The sequence below is a fragment of the Leucopleurus acutus genome (assembly GCF_964270905.1).
Source record: "Leucopleurus acutus genome assembly, chromosome: 15".
NCBI classification, from domain to species: Eukaryota; Metazoa; Chordata; class Mammalia; order Artiodactyla; family Delphinidae; genus Leucopleurus; species Leucopleurus acutus.
In genome coordinates, this window is record NC_139157.1 from 80743852 (window position 1) to 80749851 (window position 6000).

Below are 6000 nucleotides of genomic sequence, written 5' to 3' on the forward strand. Positions count from 1 at the left end.
TCTCCTTTTCCTTTTTTCTTGCTCTCTCTAAGGGATGCTTTAGGCCATCTCTCCATGGTTAATGTATAGAGAGGAGGAGAAATGTAGGTGATATATTCATTCTATCAGATGCCTGCATCTCTGCTGGTCCATGTGATGATACAACAAAGGCTTTGTCCTCACAAGGTGGACAATTAAGTTGGTCCTCATGAAATTCTTCTAAGATGCAGATCAAGAAATGAGAAATCTGGGCTTCCCTGGTGGCGCAGTGGTTGAGAGTCCGCCTGCCGATGCAGGGGACACGGGTTCGTGACCCAGTCCGGGAAGATCCCACATGTTGCGGAGCGGCTGGGCCCGTGAGCCATGGCCGCTGAGCCTGCGCGTCCGGAGCCTGTGTGCCGCAATGGGAGAGGCCACAACAGTGAGAGGCCCGCATACCGCAAAAAATAAAAAATAAAAATAAAAAAAAAGAGAAATCCTCGGTAGCCATTACAACTAGCTGAATAAAGATCTTGCAGGCAGGGGCCTAATGAACAATTAACAGTGTTGTTTTTGTCTGCTGGGGCTGCTATAACAATATACCACAGGCTGGGTGGCTTAAACAACAGAAATTTATTTTCTCACAGTCCTGGAGGCTAGAAATTCACAATCAACGTGTTGGCAAGATTGGTTTTTCCTGAGGCCTCTCTCCTTGGCTACCTTCTTGCTGTGTCCTCACATGACCTGTTGTCTGTGCATGCCCATCCCTGGCATCTGTCCCTCTGCTTATATGGACAACATTCCTGTTGGGTTAGGGCCCACATCCTTATGACCTCATTTAACCTTAATCACCTCTTCGAAGGTCCTATCTTCAAATATAGTCACCTTCTTAGGTACAGGGATTAGAACTTTGACACATGACTTTTAGGGGGCACACAATTCAGTCCACTGCACGTAGTTTCCATCTATTAGAATTACTCTGGGAAATGGTGATGGATGTGTGTTATCTAGATGATTTAATGAAAAGAAGTCTGGTCTCAATCATCTTTATGTTCATAACTCCTTCCTTGCTGCTTGATAACTGTGTGTGAAATCAGTGAGTGAGTGAATGAATAAAGAAGTGAATGAATTGACCAATCAATTAGTAGATGCCATGGTACACCCATCAGTGTCTCCCTTTCTGTCAGGGATCTCACCATCATGGAGGGGTTGAAATGCAAGTGAAGTATACTTCTACACATTTGCTTCTAGGAAAGCAGAACTTACGTGCGCTTAAGCAAATAAACACTGAGTAGATGTACCAAAGTGTGTGGCACAGACGATTATTTCTTGAAGATACTCTACAAGAAATACCCTATAAACTTAGAAAAATGTGCACAACACCTCCCTCTTAGAAACTCGCAAGGCACCTTAACAAATAAAAGGTTCTAAGAAGCAATTATCTACTGCAGTAATGAAATGTGTTTTACTTGGTTTGGCTTGGCATTTCCTAAATGTATTCGGACGGTAATAAAACTACCCACTCCCCTAAGGGAGGAAACATGCTTTAGACAAGTATTGGGGAAAATCCCAACTTACGAGCTTGGTATCCAGAGATATTGACTTGAGAGGCCATGAAACTTCTTCTGTGATGCCCCTTGCCCAACCAATGAAGTCTATAGAAAAATGTCTTAAATCTCTATTCATAAGATATGTATCAGATGCCCTTCAGGTCAACTCTAACCTTATGTTCAGGTTACAAGTCAGAAGTGATGACTTAGACACAGCTCCTCTCTGGTAAACTTATTAGCTCTCTCTTCTACTGATACTCTCAGATCATCTCTCAGAATATGTCTAAAATTGGACATCCGTGTTAACTGCTAATTTAACTTAATAGCTAAGATTATAACTTCAAAGTGGAAAATCATTGAAATGGGGTCATGTTCAAATCCTTACCCTACCATCTGACAGATGTAGTGGGTTTAAAACTGTGCCTCTCCCCTCCAACAAAAAAAATTTATGTCCACTCAGAACCTCAGAATGTGACTGTATATGGAAATGGGTCTTTACAGATGAAATTGGTTAAAATAGATCATATTGTATTAGGATGGGTGCTAAATCCAATGCCTTTTGTCTTCATAAGAGGAGAGAGGCACAGACACCCAGAGAGAAAGGCCATGTGGAAACAGAGGCAGAGGAGGAATTGATGCACCCCTAGAGCGAGGAACGCCAGGAGACCCCGGAAGGTGGAAGAGGCAGGAAGCTTTCTCCTCTGCAGACTTCAGGGGAAGCGTGGCCCTGCTGACACCTGGATTTTGGACTTCTAGCCTCCACAGCTGTGAGAGATTAAATCTCTGTTGTTTCACGTGGTTTTGCAGCTGGTGGTACATTGTTACAGAAGCCCTAGAAAGCGGATACAATATTTACGTGAGTTTGGATCAAGTACACCTTGCTGAGCCTTCTTTTGCTCATCTATAAAATGGAAATAACACTGTCTGCCCTCCAGGGCTTTGGTAAGGTTGAAAGCTGGGCGCTGAGGCTATGGGAGCGAATGTCGAATTTAAGGTAATCGTCCTATAGGGGCTGGCCAAGTATGGCGCATGGGTCAAATGCAGACCAAAGCCTGTTTTTGTGAATAAAGTTTTATTGGGGCACAGCCACATCCATTGAGCCATGTATTATCTCTAGCTGCCTTCATGCTACCATGGTAGAGTGGAAGCCACAGAGACCATATGTCCAGTGAAGCCTAAAATATTTACTATTTGCCTTGCTGCGGAAAAGGATGTGTCCACCTCTGCCCCAGCTGCTAACAATGTGGTTGGAAGAGAGAGGCATAAGTAAACACACAAGAACAGCTGGACTTCGGTAATTGTTCTAGAAAATACCTTGCTGGATAGAGTAGAGAGTAAACTGCGGGGAGTGGGCAGTCATGGCGTCCTAAGCAGGGGTCCTGTGAGCAGAGATATGAAGAAGAAGAAGGAATTCCTTAAGAAAGGCTGGGCACAGAGTGTTCCAAGGTGAGGAAGGGCAGTCGACACACGGCCCCAAGTCAGGAAGGGGCAGAGCCCTGGAGGAACAAGAGGTGGGCCAGGGAGGCGGGATCCCTGGGAAGAGAGGAGAAAACGCGGGAGATGAGCTCCTACAGGGAATTTCTACTCCACGGAATTAGCAAGTGATTCTGCTGTGATGTCAGAATTCTGTATAACTCCAGTTATAATTATTGAAGGGTTTTTAATTTCTGGAAAATAAATGAATTAGGAATATCTTCAACATCAATTGAGAAGCAGTCTTGCCTACCCACTGAACTGCAACATTGAGTTTTGATTTAAGTTATCACCACCTCATACTAGATATTATTCACATCATTGGCATGGGCACCACCATAATCTGTTACACAAGAACAGTTTCTATATAAGGTGATCATGTGTCCCGGTTTATCCAAGATCATCTGAGTCCATGCTTCCTGTACTGGCATTATTATCAACAGCATCTTCTTTCACTTAAAAGTGTCCTAGTTTGTATGACAAATTATATGGTCACCCTATTTATACATAGTTATAATAATTTGCAAAAATGTCATCTTTCTGGCTTCAAGGAACATTGGGCTCTCAAATGATTTCACTCAAAGTATTTGGCTGAAACTGGATATCAGATTTTGGCTCAAATTCAGCCAAATACCTATTTTAATCTGATTTTTGGTAACGTTCCACTATTGTCATTTATTTTGTGAGGAACTGAGTGTCTGGGAAGGCCTTTGACCTTGGACTTAGAAGAAGGTACATCATTCTGTTCTCTCCAGAGGGGTTACAACAGCCTTGGACATACTTCTTCCAAGTAATTAATATTCTTTTTTTTTTAACATCTTTATTGGAGTATAATTGCCTTACAATGTATTGTTAGTTTCTGCTTTATAACAAAGTGAATCAGCTATACATATACATATATCCCCATATCTCCTCCCTCTTGAGCCTCCCGCCCACCCTCCCTCCCACCCCTCTAGGAGGTCACAAAGCACCAAGCTGATCTCCCTGTGCTATGCGGCTGCTTCCCACTACCTATTTATTTTACATTTGGTAGTGTATATATGTCCATGCCACTCTCTCACTTCATCAGAGCTTACCCTTCCCCCTCCGCGTGTCCCCAGATCCATTCTCTACATTTGTGTCTTTATTCCTTTCTGACCCCTAGGTTCTTCAGAACCATTTTTTTTTTTTTTTTTAGATTCCATATATATGTGTTAGCATACGGTATTTGTTTTTCTCTTTCTGACTCACTTCACTCTGTATGACAGACTCTAGGTCCATCCACCTCACTACAAATAACTGAATTTTGTTTCATTTTATGCCTGAGTAATATTCCATTGTATATATGTACCACATCTTCTTTATCCATGCACCTGTAGATGGACACTTAGGTTGCTTCCATGTCCTGGCTATTGTAAATAGAGCTGCAGTGAACACTGTGGTACATGACCCTTTTTGAATTATGGTTTCTCAGCGTATGTGCCTAGTAGTAGGATTGCTGGGTCGTATGGTAGTTCTGTCTTCAGTTTTTTTAAGGAACCTCCACACTGTTCCACATAGAGGCTGTATCATTTCTCCACACCCTCTCCAGCATTTATTGTCTGTTGAAGTTTTGATGATGGCCATTCTGACTGGTGTGAGGTGATACTGCATTGTACTTTTGATTTGCATTTCTCTAATGATTAGTGATGTTGAGCATCCTTTCACCTGTTTGTTGGCAATCTGTATATATTCTTAGGAGAAATGTCTGTTTAGGTCTTCTGCCCATTTTTGGATTGGATTGTTTGTTTTTTGATATTTAGCTGCTTGTAAATTTTGGAGATTAATGCTTTGTCAGTTGCTTCATTTGCAAATATTTTCTCCCATTCTGAGGGTTGTCTTTTCATCTTGTTTATAGTTTCCTTTGCTGTGCAAAGAGTTTAAGTTTCATTGGGTCCAATTTGTTTATTTTGTTTTTATTTCCATTTCTGTAGGAGGTGGGTCAAAAAGGATCTTGCTGTGATTTATGTCATAGAGTGTTTTCTCTATGTTCTCCTGTAAGAGTTTTATAGTGTCTGGCCTTACACTTAGGCTTTTAATCCATTTTGAGTTTATTTTTGTGTATGGTGTTAGAGTGTTCTAATTTCATTCTTTTATATGTAGCTGTCCAGTTTTCCCAGGACCACTTATTGAAGAGGCTGTCATTTCTCCACTGTATATTCTTGCCTCCTTAATCAAAAATAAGGTGACCATATGTGTGTGGGTTTATCTCTGGGCTTTCTATCCTGTTCCACTGATCAATATTTCTGTTTTTGTGCCTGTACCATACTGTCTTGATTACTGTAGCTTTGTAGTATAGTCTGAAGTCAGGGAGCCTAATTCCTCCAGCTCCATTTTTCTCTCTCAAGATTGCTTTGGCTATTTGGGGTCTTTTGTGTTTCTATACAAATTGTGAAGTTTTTCGTTCTAGTTCTGTGAAGAATGTCATTGGTAGTTTGATAGTGATTGCATTGAATCTGTAGATTGCTTTGGGTAGTATAGTCATTTTCACAGCGTTGACTCTTCCAGTCCAAGAACATGGTATATCTCCATCTGTATCATCTTTAATTTCTTTCATCAGTATCTTTTAGTTTTCTGCATACAGGTCTTTTGTCTCCTTAGGTAGGTTGATTCCTAGGTATTTTATTGTTTTTGTTGCAACGGTAACTTAATTTCTCTTTCAGATTTTTCATCATTAGTGCATAGGAATGCAAGAGATTTCTGTACATTCATTTTGTATGCTGCTACTTTACCAAATTCATTGATTAGCTCTAGTAGTTTTCTGGTAGCATCTTTAGGATTCTCTATGTATAGTATCATGTCATCTGCAAACAGTGACAGCTTAATTTCTTCTTTTCTGTTTTGGAATCCTTTTATTTCTTTTTCTTCTCTGATTGCTGTTGTTAAAACTTTCAAAACTATGTTGAATAATAGTGGTGAGAGTGTACAACCTTGTCTTGTTCCTGATCTTAGTGGAAATGGTTTCAGTTTTTCACCATTGAGAATGATGTTGGCTGTGGGA